The sequence below is a fragment of the Symphalangus syndactylus genome, chromosome 1, assembly GCF_028878055.3.
Source record: "Symphalangus syndactylus isolate Jambi chromosome 1, NHGRI_mSymSyn1-v2.1_pri, whole genome shotgun sequence".
Lineage (NCBI taxonomy): Eukaryota > Metazoa > Chordata > Mammalia > Primates > Hylobatidae > Symphalangus > Symphalangus syndactylus.
Genome location: NC_072423.2, coordinates 97,388,233 through 97,401,500, shown reverse-complemented (window position 1 = coordinate 97,401,500; position 13,268 = coordinate 97,388,233). Strand labels below are relative to the sequence as shown.

Genomic DNA, 13,268 nt, shown 5'->3' with positions numbered 1-13,268 from the left:
GAAAATCGCAGAAGGAGAGGGGCTGCAGATAGGCCGGCCCCTGGGGTGACGTGGATTAAAGAGCCGTTGGGCAGGTCTCTCTGGGAAGTCTCTGTATGGGGGTGGCTTGGAGAAAGGAAAGCTGGGCTATAGAGCAGACGTGTTGCTGGTGGGACACGCGGGCCTGGGGACCTTCACATCAGCAGGTTCTGGGGACTGGAGCGAACAGCCCTAGTCCATCCCTACTTCTTCCCAGGCAGGGCAGGTGCCGGCGTTCTCAGTAAGAGAAACCCTGGGGAGGATGCGGGCACGTGGGCAGGTGGCGAGATTCGTTGTCAGCTGGTGAAGTTTTGGCTGGGTGAAGACGTGCTTGGAAGGTCAGGTGCAGTGTGCTCAGGTTGAAGCTAAAGTCCTGAGGGGCTGGCTGACTCCCGGGGTGCAGGGGGAGCCACCTACTAGTTCAGAAGCCAGAGGGGCCCAAGGCAGCAGCAGATGGACCGGGGCCAGCTTGTGTGCCTGGTGGCCTCCCCCAGGAGGAAGAAGGAACGGGAAGTGGGGCTGGCCCACAGAGACTAACGGTTTAGTTGTACACCGTGAGTGGGACGTGGCAGGGCCCCCACCAGCCTGAGGAGGCGGACGCCTGCTTGCCCAAGCCTCAGGCCATGCCGTGCCCCTGCCGCCCTCCTCGCTACAGCCTCAGGAAGGCTGAAGGGGTGAGCAAAGAGGCTGCCCAGTGTCGGTGGCCTGGATCCAGACGCAGGCCCGGCTGCCAGCTGGCCTGAGGGCCTTTCCTCCCAGCGTGCTGGGGCTCCCAGCCACAGTGCCCAGTCTGGCAGGGCGTGCCCAGGACCCCAGGGAAGGCTTCCAGGAAGGGGAGTTGTAACACACAGGTGCCCTGGCCTCCTGCCCTCGATGAAAGGTGCTGGGGAGGAGAAGACGCAGTGAGCCTGGTGAGGGACTCCTACGCAGGTGGGAGGTGGAGGGCCCTGACCCAGGCCTGGCTGTAGCGGACAGGTGGCCCATTCTGGACACACAGAAGCGGAAGGAACACAGGCTGCAAAGTGGTGGAGTGTGCCCCCCTCTCCAAGAAGCCCCTGGCTGGGGCCGATGTGGCGGCGATGGCGAGGTGGGCAGGGCACTCAGACACCCTGGGAAAGCTGACTTGGGAGACACAGGGAGATGGGGTGTCGAGCAGCAGGTGGGACTTCAGCGAGGGCAAAGAGGGCAGGATGACCACATCAAGAAGGAGCTGGACCTTTGGTAGAGCAGGCAGGGCAGGGCAGGCATGAGGAAGGCTGCCCCAGAGGCCAGCGGTGCCCTCGAACACCATGCTCTTTTTCTACCCCCATTAAAATACGATGCTGCAACACGGACAAGGCCACTGTCTGCTTCTTTGTTTGCAACAGTGAAAAAGTGAACAGAGAAGTTCCGTGAGCCCCAGCAGGGACACAGAAGCAGACTGGTTCCTGCCAGCAGAGGGGTGCAGGACAGCAGGGCCAGCGCTGTGTGGGTGGGCGTGGGGCAGCTTGGAACTCAATGTGGACGAGGAGCAAGTTGCAGGAGCGCGCACAGAGTAGGCAGCATTTGTGTGTGCCTCGCACATATGTGGTAGCACTGTATGCACCTGTAGATACTCAAATATATAGGGAAAGATGAGCCCCACATTCTGGGGACAGGGAGAGGAGGTTGTATCTATTGCATCTTAGAAATTTTTGCAGGGCTGGGCACCTGTAATCTCAGCAGCTTGGGAGGCCAAGGAGGGAGGACTGCTTGAGTCCAGGAGTTCAAGACCAGCCTGGGCAACATAGTGAGATCCCATCTCTACAAAAGCAAAAATAAACAAACAAACTGGTGGAGGTGGAGTGTGGGAGACATTCTAAATCAATACAGCAAAATGTTAAATTTGTTCATTCCAGGAGGGTACACAGGTGTTATTCTCTGCTTGCCTGTGTGTTTGCGGTATCTTGTGATTTCAAGCGTTTAAGACAGAAAACAGTATATAGTAAAGTTCACTGGGGCTTGTGTGTGTGTGTATGTTTTGAGACAAGATCTCGTTCTGTTGCCCAGGCTGGAGTGCAGTGGTGTGATCATGGCTCACTGTAGCCTCAACCTCCCGGGTTCAGGTGAGCCTCGCCCTTCAGCCTCCCAAGTAGCTGGGACTACAGGTGCTCACCACCACGCCTGGTTTATTGTATTTTTAGTAGAGATGAGGGTTTACCATGTTGCTCAGGCTGGTCTCAAACTCCTGGGCTCAAGCGATCTGCCCGCCTTGGCCTCCCAGAGTTTTTGCGAGGCTTATCTGAGGTCCAGGAATTTATTAGTGACTGGCCTTCTTCCACCTGGACACCCCACCTCACCCCCTACTCCTCCCTAAGCACCAGGTCCTTGGAAGACCTTGGCGCCCCTGACCCTGGGCTTGTTGTCCACCCATCCCGGTCTCAGCTGCTCACCTGCCTCACCTGGCTGCCATCTGTTTCCAGGAAGGTAAGGTTAGCCACCTGTGGTCCCAGTCCTGTTTATGCCGCAGGTGAGGGAGGCCGCAGACCCAATTTTGAGGGATCCCGTTCGTGCTAAGTAAAGTATGTTACAGAAAGGCACGCTGAGGGCCGGGTTGGTTTTCTTTTTTTTTTTTTTTTTTGAGACGGAGTCTCACTCTCCCGCAGGAGTGCAGTGGCCTGATCTCCGCTCACTGTAAGCTCCACCTCCTTGGTTCACGCCATTCTCCTGCCTCAGCCTCCCGAGTAGCTGGGACTACAGGTGCCCGCCACCACGCCCGGCTAATTTTTTTTTGTATTTTTAGTAGAGACGGGGTTTCACCGTGTTAGCGAGGATGGTCTCTACCTCCTGACCTCGTGATCTGCCCCCCTGGCCTCCCAAAGTGCTGGGATTACAGGCGCGAGCCACCGCGCCCGGCCTTTTTTTTGAGACGGAGTCTCACTCTCTCACCCAGGAGTGCAGTGGCCTGGTCTCGGCTCACTGCAACCTCTGCCTCCCGGGTTCAAGTGATTCTCCTGCCTCAGCCTCCCAATTAGCTGTGAATACAGGCGTGTGCCACCAGATCCAGCTAATTTTTGTATTTTTAGTAGTGACAGGGTTTCACCATGTTGGTCAGGCTGGTCTTGAACTCCTGACCTGCAGTGATCCTCCCACCTCGGCCTCCCAAAGTACTGGGATTACAGGCCTGAGCCACAGTGCCCGGCCTCAGGCTGGCTTTCAATGCAGGGGTACATCAAGGCAGGAAACGTGCTGACCACTCTCAGACTCTGGTCTGGGACCCTCTACTCTCCAGGGCCAGGGAGGGAAGGGGGGGTGCGGTGCGAATGGCTTTATCTGGTTACCATTCTTATGAGTTCCTTGGTTTTAGAGACATTAGGAACCCTCTGCCCTGTGTCTGGAGTGAGTGAGGCCAGCCCAGGAGCTGGGGGGCACTCACCGGAGTGGGTTGGCCTCCGTGAAGCCACGGCAGCCGTGTCTTCTGCAGTCCCCCGGCTTTGTTTCCGGTGACTCAGAGGTGGGAGAAGCTGCCACTCTGCATCCACTCCCAGCTGGGTGAAAGGCAGGGAGCAGGTGGGCCCTCTTTATGGGGAGAGGTGAAGTCCCTGCGTGGGCCAGGAGCGTGGCCTCCTGCCTGAAGAGGAAGCACCTGGAAGAGGCTGGCTGGGTGAGGCGGGGGCAGGCACGGGGGTGGAGGGGGGAGGTGGGGACTAGGGGGAGGCGGGCACTCAGGGAGGCCGGGACTGCGGGGAGGCCCTGCTTTTCCTTTCTCATCCATTTCACACCAGGGTCATAAAAATCCTGCTGGGTTGGGCAAGCAGGTGGTGACTGTCCAGGTATTTCCAGGTTGTGGGTAGTGGGGACAGGGTAAGGGGGCTTGGGCATGGCCACCTTTCCACACGCTCTGGCCCCGGAAACCTTTGCTCCTCCTGGTTTTATCTTCCCTGGCTCTAGATGGGTTACGCCGTTTCTCTGCTGCCAGCCCTGTTGTATTGGGTGGGCTATGGGGTGAGAAGTGTGTGCTTCCCTTCCCGGGAGGTGGGCACCTGGGGCGCTTGGAGTATCTGAGGAGCTCTCCAAACATGAGATTTTTGAGCTCCGATTGCAGCGGATGAATGTTGCATTTCATTCAACACATTCTAAAACATCAGGAGATCTCAAATGCGCGTAGAAGAGACACTTGCCTACTGGGCTAACGCGGCCCTGCCCTTCACCCGATCTCACGCGTGGCTCATTCCTACCCGTCCCTCCATTTGTCCCACCCCAAGTGATTTTGAAGCAAGTCCCAGACATGATAAAAGATAAAATTAGGCTGGGCACCGTGGCTCACAGCACTTTGGGAGGCCGAGGTGGGCAGATCACCTGAAGTCAGGAGTTCAAGACCAGCCTGGCCAATATGGTGAAATCTGGGCTCTATTAAAAATACAAAAACCAGCTGGGCGCAGTGTCGGGCATCTGTAGTCTCAGCTACTGAGGAGGCTGAGGCAGGAGAATTGCTTGAACCTGGGAGGCAGAGGTTAAAGTGAGCCGAGATCGTGCTACTGCATTCGAGCCTGGGCGACAGAGCAAGACTCAACAGTCTCAAAAAAAATAAAAAATGAAAAATGAAAAATAAAAATTGCATGTATCAGTATGTTAGGACGTATCGATAAAAGATGGGAACATTTTTAAAAATAACCACTGCCTGAGTGCCATGGCTCACACCCACGGTCTCAACTACTCAGGAGGCTGAGGCAGGAGGATCACTTGAACCCAGAGCTGCAGTGAGCTGTGATTGTGCCACTGCACTCCAGCCTGGGCAGCAGAGCGAGACTCTGTCTCTTAAAAAACATAACCACAATATCTTGTAATACCTAAAAGATAATTCACAGAAATTCCTTAATGCCATGAGGTAACAGTTGTTTTGAATGAGTCTTTTTTAAAATTCAATTTAATTTTAGATTCGGGGGTACATGTGCCTGTTTGTTACACGGGCATTTTGCATACTGGTGGGAGTTGGGCTTCTAATGTACCCAGAGTGCCCTCGATGAAAGGGAAGAGAGTGAACATTGTACCCGATAGGTAATTTTTCAGCCCTTGCCCCACTTCCTCCCTTCCCTTTTGGAATCCCCAGTGTCTGTTATTTCCATCTTTTTTTTTCTTTTTTTTTTTTGAAATAGAGTCTTGCTCTGTCACCCAGGCTGGAGTGCAGTGGCCCGATCTCAGCTCACTGCAACCTCTGCCTCCCAGGTTCAAGCGATTCTCCTGCTTCAGCCTCCCAAGTAGCTGGGATTACAGGCGCCTGCCACGGCGCGTGGCTAATTTTTGGTATTTTTAGTAGAGATGAGGTTTCACCATGTTGGCCAGGCTGTTCTCAAACTCCTGACCTCAGGTGATCCACCTGCCTCGGCCTCCCAAAGTGCTGGGATTACTGGCGTGAGTCACCGTGCCTGGCCTGTTACTTCCATCTTTATGTTTATGGGTACCCATTGTTTAACTCCCACTTATAGGTGAGAACATGCGGTATTTGGTTTTCTGTTTCTGAGTGAGTTCACTTAGGATAAAGACCTCCAGTTGCATCCATGTTACTGCAAGGGACATGATTTCATTCTTTTTTTGTTTTTTTTTTTTGAGTGAGACTTTCACTCTTGTTGCCCAGGCTAGAGTGCAATGGCGTGATCTCAGCTCACCACAACCTCTGCCTCCCGGGTTCAAGTGATTCTCCTGCCTCAGCCTCCCAAGTAGCTGGGATTACAGGCATGTACCACCACACCTGGCTAATTTTGTATTTTTTAGGAGCGATGGGGTTTCTCCATGTTGGTCAGGCTGTTCTCGAACTCTTGACCTCAGGTGATCCTCCTGCCTCGGCCTCCCAAAGTGCTGGGATTACAGGCGTGAGCCACCAGGCCCGGCCAATTTCATTCTTCTTCATGTCTGCTGAATGAGTCCTTAATGTGACCAGAGCATTATGGTGGACAGGATATGGAAGAAAACAATAACATATCCACCCCCCACCATTATATATTTGAGGAGAGAATGGTTAGGTGCATAGACATTAAATAGACAACACTTCCTGAGACAGTATTTTTTGGTAACAGCTTTATTAAGATATTCATGTACCATAAAATTCACCTATCTAAAGTGTACACTTCAGTGAGTTTGTTTGGGTTTTTTTTGAGACAGGATCTTGCTCTGTTGCCCAGGCTGGAATGCAGTGGTGCAGTCACGGCTCACTGCAGCTTCGACCTCCCAGGCTCAAGTGATCCTCCCACCTCAGCCTCCTTAGTAGCTGGGACTACAGGCACACATCACCGCATCCAGCTAATTTTTGTAGTTTTTGCAGAGCCAGGGTTTCGCCACGTTGCCCAGGCTTTCAGTGGTTTTTAGTATATTCACAGAGTTGTGCAACTATCACCACAGTCAATTTTGGAATGTTTTCATCACCCTAAGAAGATACCCCTGACTCCTTACCCATGACCTCCCTATCTTCCCATCTGCTTCAAGCCCCTGCCAACCACTAGTGTACTCTCTGTCTCTGTAGATTTGCCTGTTCTGGACATTTAGAATAAATAGAATCAGCAATATATGACCTTCTGTGTGGCTTCTTTCACTCAGCATCACGTCTTCAGGGCCCATCCATGTTGCAGCAGGTGTCAGAGGTCCATTCCTTTTCATTGCTGAATACTATTCCATGGTATGGATGGACCACATTATATTTATCCATCCATCAGCAGAATTTATTGCCACTTTTTGGCTATCTAAATGATGTTGTGAGTGTTCGTGTGCAGGCTTTTTTATGCACATGTTTTCAGTTCTCTTGGGTATATATGTAGGAATGGAATTGCTGGGTCATATGGTAAGTCTATTTTTATACAAATTTTTTGTTTTTTTAAGACAAGATCTTCTCGTTGCCCAGGCTGGAGTGCAGTGGTGCAATCACAGCTCACTGCAGGCCCCACCTCCTGGGCTCAAGCGATCCTCCTGCCTCAGCCTCCCAAGTTGCTAGGGTTACAGCGATGCACCACCATGCCTGGGTAATTTCTTTGATTTTTAATAGAGATGAGGTCTTGCCACGTTCCCCAGGCTGGTCTCGAACTCCTGAGCCAAAGCAATCCTCTTGGCCTCGCGAAGTGCTGGGATTACAGGGGTGAGCCACTGCACCTGGCCCAATTTTTAATTTTTTTAATTTTTGTTTATTATATAGAGACGGGCTTGCCATGTTGCACAGGCTAGTCTGGAACTCCTGGCCTAAAGCAGTCTTTCTGCTTTGGCCTCCCAAAGTGCTGGGATTGCAGGTGTGAGCCACGATGCCAGGCCAGTAACTCTATATTTAAGCTTTTGAGGAATGGACAGACTGTTTGCCAAGGTGGCTGCACCATTTGACCAGCCATGCATGAGAATTCTGATTTCTCCACATCCTCACCAACACTTGCTATCATCCATCTTTGTGATACTAGCCATCCTCCTAAGTGTGAAGTGGTGTTTTCCTGTGGTTTAGATCTGCACTCCCTATTGGCCACAGGAGGCAGTCTTACACTTCAGTGGTCCCCCCTTATCCTTGGGGGATACATTCCATGACCCCTCGTGGATGCCTGTATCTGCGGACGGTACCAAACCTGTACAGTCAGCTTTGTATCCTCGGGTTCTGCTTCTGTGGATTTAGCCAACCAAGGATTGAAAATATTTGGGGAAAAAGAAAAAACCTAGATAATAACAAAATATAATACAAAATAAAAATACAGAGTAACAACTGTTTACATAGCATTTACATTGTATTCATTATTGTAAGTCATCTAGAGATGATTTAAAGTATACAGGAGGGTTGGGCGCGGTGACTCACACCTGTAATCCCAGCACTTTGGGAGGCCGAGGTGGGCGGATCACCTGAAGTCAGGAGTTTGAGAGCAGCCTGGCCAACGTGGTGAAACTAGGTCTGTACTCAAAATACAAAAATGAAAGCCAGGCACGGTGGCTCACGCCTGTAATCCCAGCACTTTGGGAGGCTGAGGCGGGTGGATCACCTGAGGTCAGGAGTTCAAGGCCAGCCTGGCCAACATACTGAAACCCTGTCTCTACTAAAAATACAAAAATTAGCCAGTCGTGGTGGTGGGGGCCTGTAATCCCAGCTACTCAGGAGGCTGAGGCAGGAGAATTGCTTGAACCCAGGAGGCAGAGGGTGCAGTGAGCCGAGACCGTGCCATTGCCCTCCAACTTGGGCAACAAGAGCAAAACTCCATCTCAAAAATAAATAAATAAGGGCCGGGCGCGGTGGCTCACGCTTGTAATCCCAGCACTTTGGGAGGCCGAGGCGGGCGGATCACGAGGTCAGGAGATCGAGACCACGGTGAAACCCCGTCTCTACTAAAAATACAAAAAAAAAATTAGCCGGGCGTGGTGGCGGGCGCCTGTAGTCCCAGCTACTCGGAGAGGCTGAGGCAGGAGAATGGTGTGAACCCGGGAGGCGGAGCTTGCAGTGAGCCGAGATCGCGCCACTGCACTCCAGCCTGGGTGACAGAGCGAGACTCCGTCTCAAAAAAAAAATAAAAAAATAAAAAATAAATAAATAAATAAATAAAATAAAAATACAAAAATTAGCCAGATGTGGTGGCACATGCCTGTAGTCCCAGCTACTCCAGAGGTTAAGGCAGGAGAATCGCTTGAACCCGGGAGGCGGAGGTTACAGTGAACCGAGATCGCACCACTGAACTCTGGCCTGGGGGACAGAGCGAGACTCTGTCTCAAAAAAAAAAAGTATACAGGAAGATGTGTGTAGGTTATTTGCAAATACTACACTATTTTCTATAAGGGACTGCACATTCATGGGTTTTGGTATGCATGGGGGTCCTGCAACTAGTCCCCCTCTGATTCCGGGGGACAGATGTGTACATGAGGTGTTTTCCTGTGTAGTACTACTGTGTAGTAACTCCCTGTAGGCAGGGAGTGTTGGCAGCATGGATAGCCTGGGTAAAGGGGTGATTCACATCCCTGGCAGGAGGGAGTGGGACAGTGGGAGCTTTCATCATACTGCTCAGAATGGTGCACAATCTAAAACTATGATTTTTTTTTCTTTTTTGAGATGGAGTCTCACTCTGTCCCCCAGGCTGGAGACCAGTGGTGCAATCTCAGCTCACTGCAACCTCTGCCTCCCGGGTTCAGGCAATTCTCCTGCCTCAGCTTCCTGAGTAGCTGGGATTACAGGCACACACCACCATGCCCAGCTAATTTTTGTATTTTTAGTAAAGACAGGGTTTCATCATGTTGGCCAGGCTGGTCTTGAACCCCTGACCTCAAGTGATCCACCCACCTGGGCCTCCCAAAGTGCTGGGATTACAGGCATGAGCCACCATGCCCAGCCTGGAGTTTTCCATTTAATATTTTCAGATGGTGGTTAACCATGGATAATTGAGACTTCAAAAAGCAAAATCACTAGGCATGGTGGCTCACGCCTGTAATCCCAGTACTTTGGGAGGCTGAGACGGGTGGATCGCTTGAGTACAGGAGTTCGAGACCAGTCTGGGCAAGGTGGTGAAACCCTGTCTCTACAAAAAAATACAAAATTAGCTGAGCATGGTGGTGCATGCCTGTAGTCCCAGCTACTCAGGAGGCTGAGGTGGGAGGATCACCTGAGCTTGGGGAGTAGAGGCTACAGTGAGCCATGATCGTGCCACTGCACTCCAGCCTGGGCAATACAGCGAGACCCTGTCTCAAACAAACAAACAAACAAACAAACAAACAAAGGTGCAAACTGTAGCTGAGGGGGGACTGCTGTAGGTGCGGCTGTATCAGTGTTTTTAAGCATAAGGCCACCGATCCAGGCCAGAACCCAGGGTGGGATTTGCGCTCATTAGATTTTGCATAGGGAGCTCCTCTGGCCCTTGTTGGGTTCACTCATTTCTGCTCGTGGCTCAAAGAGGGAGAGGCTAGGTCAGGACAGCCCATCTCAGCTCCTGCAGAAGTAGAAAAACAAACTGTGCACCTTAGGGGCATTTAGAACTCTTAGGGTTACCCTGAACTAGTCTAAATAAACAAGTCCTTCATTAAACTCAGATCGCTCTGTGAGGGCGTTTCGCTCCTAGAAAGGACACTGTAATTACCTCCAGTCTGACTCTTCCTATCAGAGGTTAGATTTCTGAGCAAGCGTCGGATACATACCTTTGGAGAGACTTGGCTACAGACGCTATATTTAATCCACTGCCATGAATAATGCCTTTGTGTTCTGTATGAAGCCCAGGAGATCTTATCAATCATGCAGAGGTGGCCAGTCACGTCACTTTATTTGCCACGGTGCATGCTTTGCAGAGCCCTCTTCTGGGATGCCTGCTTCGTGGTTACTGCGAAGGCTTTGATGGGAAAGGGGGCTAAGAGTTAACCTTGAGGCCAGGCGCGGTGGCTCACAGCGGTAATCCCAGCACTTTGGGAGGCCGAGGTGGGCGGATCATTTGAGCTCAGCAGTTTGGGAACAGCCTGGCCGACGTGGTGAAACCCTGTCTCCACTAAAAATAGAAAAAATTAGCCAGGCGTGGTGGCAGGCACTTGTAAGCCCAGCTACTCGGGAGGCTGAAGCATGAGAATCGCTTGAACCCGGGGGGCGGAGGTTGCAGTGAGCTGAGATGGCACCGCTGCACTCCAGCCTGGGCGACAGAGTAAGACTCCGTCTCAAAAAAAAAAAAAGAAAGTTAACCTTGAGACTCCAGGGGAGTCTTCCAGCTGCTTAGATAGCTTTTTGAGAAATGGTTCAGAGCTGCTTGCTTTGATGCTCTCTTCAACCCATGGCAAACATCTGCTTAGTGATCTTGCTGCTTTCAAAAATGGGATCCATTCCTTTAAAACTGGCCAGGCCATGGGAGTTGGCTGCATGCCTACTAAATAATATGTAAATACTGTTGTTGTTTTGTTGTTGTTGTTGTTGTTGTTGCTGTTGAGATAGGGTCTGTCTCTGTCGCCCTGGCTGGAGTACAATGGTGTGATCATGGCTCACTGCAGCCTCTACCTCCTGAGCTCAAGGGATCCTCCTGCCTCAGCTTCCCAAGTAGCTGGGACTACAGGCCCACACCACCACACCTGGCTAATTTTTAATTTTTTTTTAGAGACAGGGTTTCACCATATTGCCCAGGCTGGTCTTGAGTTCCTGGCCTCAAGCAATCCTCCCACCTCAGCCTCTCAAAGTGTTGGGATTACAGGTATAAGCCATCGTGCCTGGCCCATACATATTGTCGATTGCTTTGCAAATTGCTCTAAGCTGAAGTTATAGCTGGTGGAATGTAGTTTTGCCAAATTACTCTTTCAGAGTCATTGAAGCAGAGCTGGCAGGTTCTATGCTGATACCCCCGGGTGTGTTGTCCGGCCCAGCTCCTCCCTTGCTCTGGCGATGTGGGGCATCTCCACCCGGATGTCCTGGTGACCTTTCACATGTGGCAGGTCCAGGCATGAATTCTCAGCTTCTGCCCCAGCCTGCCTCCTTCCCTCCCTGAGACTGGTCCCTTGTCAGTACCTGGCTTCACTGAGTGGGTGGCTCAAGCCAGGAGCCCGAGGGCCCATTTCACCAGCACTTGCAGCTCAAGGTGCCTCTGCAGACTGTCTTGTGTGGGTCATTGTCCACACTGTCACTGTCCCTGTCACTGACAGCCTGGGCCAGGCCCATGCACCTTCCTGGAAGACAGCCTCAGCTTCTTACTGGTCCTGCTTCCCCATCCCCATCCATACTCCATACAGCAGCCAGAGTGGTCTTTAGAACAGAAATAGTGGCAGGTTCCCCTTTCTCCGGGCCCTTGGATGCTTCTCCATTGCTAGCACAAAACCCTGCCACCTCCCACCAGCTGCCTCTGCCTTCCTCTCCAAACTTGGCCCCCTGCCCTTGAACCCAGACACCCTGTCCTTGACCCCAGCCATCTGCCCTTGACCCCAGACACCTGCCCTTGACCCCAGACACCCTGCCCTTGACCCCAGCTACCCTGCCTTTGACCCCAGACACCTGCTTTTGACCCGACACCCTGCCCTTGACCCCAGCTGGCCTGCCCTTGACCTTAGCTGTCCTGCCACTGACCCTGGACACCCTGTCCTTGACCCCAGCCACCCTGTCCTTGACCCCAGCCACCTGCCCTTGACCCCAGACACCTGCCCTTGACCCCAGCCTCCTGCCCTTGACCCCAGCTTCCTGCCCTTGACCCCAGCCTCCTGCCCTTCCTGCCTCCAGCTCTTGCCTGCTCTTCCCATGGTTGCTCCTTCTCCTGGCTTCACTGTCTCCTGAGAGGTCCCCTCGGCACCTCCCCTTCCTGCACCAGAGTGCTGCTCATGCGTTGCTTGTTAGCTTGGTCTAAGCTGTGGGAGGGCAGAGGGACCTTTTCTGCTGGTGTGCAGCTCTTCTCCTCGGCTGGCACGTTGGAGGCAGTCAACAAATATTTGTAATATGGACAGATGTCTGAAATCGGGTGCCTTTATAGGGCCTGCCAGCGGATGGTTCTGTGTTTTGGCTGGTGGAGGACTGAGCCAGGCTGATTTCTGTAACAGGGGATCTTTGAAACTGTGATAGCCACTGATTTTGATCTCGCCTTCAGAGGGCATCAGTGGGCGAAAACAGGAAAATCATCCTGTGGTCAGAACATGCACACACACCCACACACACACACCTCACACACACAACCACACACACACCCCCACAAACCACACACACACAACCACACACACACATATGCACCCACACACACACACACGAGTTTTTGGATTTTTATTATGGTCCTTGATAGTTTTTTCCTCTTAGCTTCTCTTTTATCCATTTAGTACTTTGTGGCAGGCAGCTTGGGAGGAGGTAGAGGAGGCACCGTGAGAAGGGCAGGCGCCACCGCCCCGGGGGGTCCAGGCAGGGATGGGGGTGGGCTGTGCTGAGCGGCTGTGCCAAGGAGCCTGAAGGCGGCTGGAGCCAGGATGAAGGGGACAGGAAGAATGTAGCAGATCCGGAAGCAGTTTTCTGCAGCTGGGCAGGGGATGCTGTCCCCAGGGGCTGTGCTTGGGTCTGGACTGCAGCGCCCCGGGAGCTGTTCAGCCTGTGAGGCTGCCGAGGCAGGTTCCGCTTCAGCCGCTGCCTCCAAGGAAGAAGGCCCGCTCCGTCTGTGAACACCCATTCTTGAAGCGTCTGCGCACGTGACTCATGGAGTCTTCGTGGGTCTCTCTGAAACCTTAGAGCAGTTTCTCGAAAGAGCAGCCACACAGACACCAGAGGCAGAGGCATTTGGGATTGGTCTGCGCTCGAAGTTCAGGGTCTAGGGCTGTCGTGGGCTCCTTCGTGGACACTCTGGGCCTCTTCTATGCCAGCCTCCAAG

At 52.5% G+C, this 13,268-nt stretch overlaps 1 protein-coding gene across 4 annotated transcripts in view; it reads left to right on the top strand.

Annotated features, from left to right (window-relative positions):
* CPT1A (carnitine palmitoyltransferase 1A) overlaps positions 1-13,268 on the top strand; it is a 92,844-nt gene that overhangs the window by 13,837 nt on the left and 65,739 nt on the right. The window contains exon 2 of one of the 4 annotated variants that reach the window (XM_055270769.2): positions 2,355-2,463. The exons of the other annotated variants lie outside the window; for them this stretch is intronic. The gene's annotated coding sequence lies outside the window, so the exon portion shown is untranslated. The remainder of the gene's footprint in view (positions 1-2,354; positions 2,464-13,268) is intronic. 4 annotated transcript variants of the gene reach the window in all.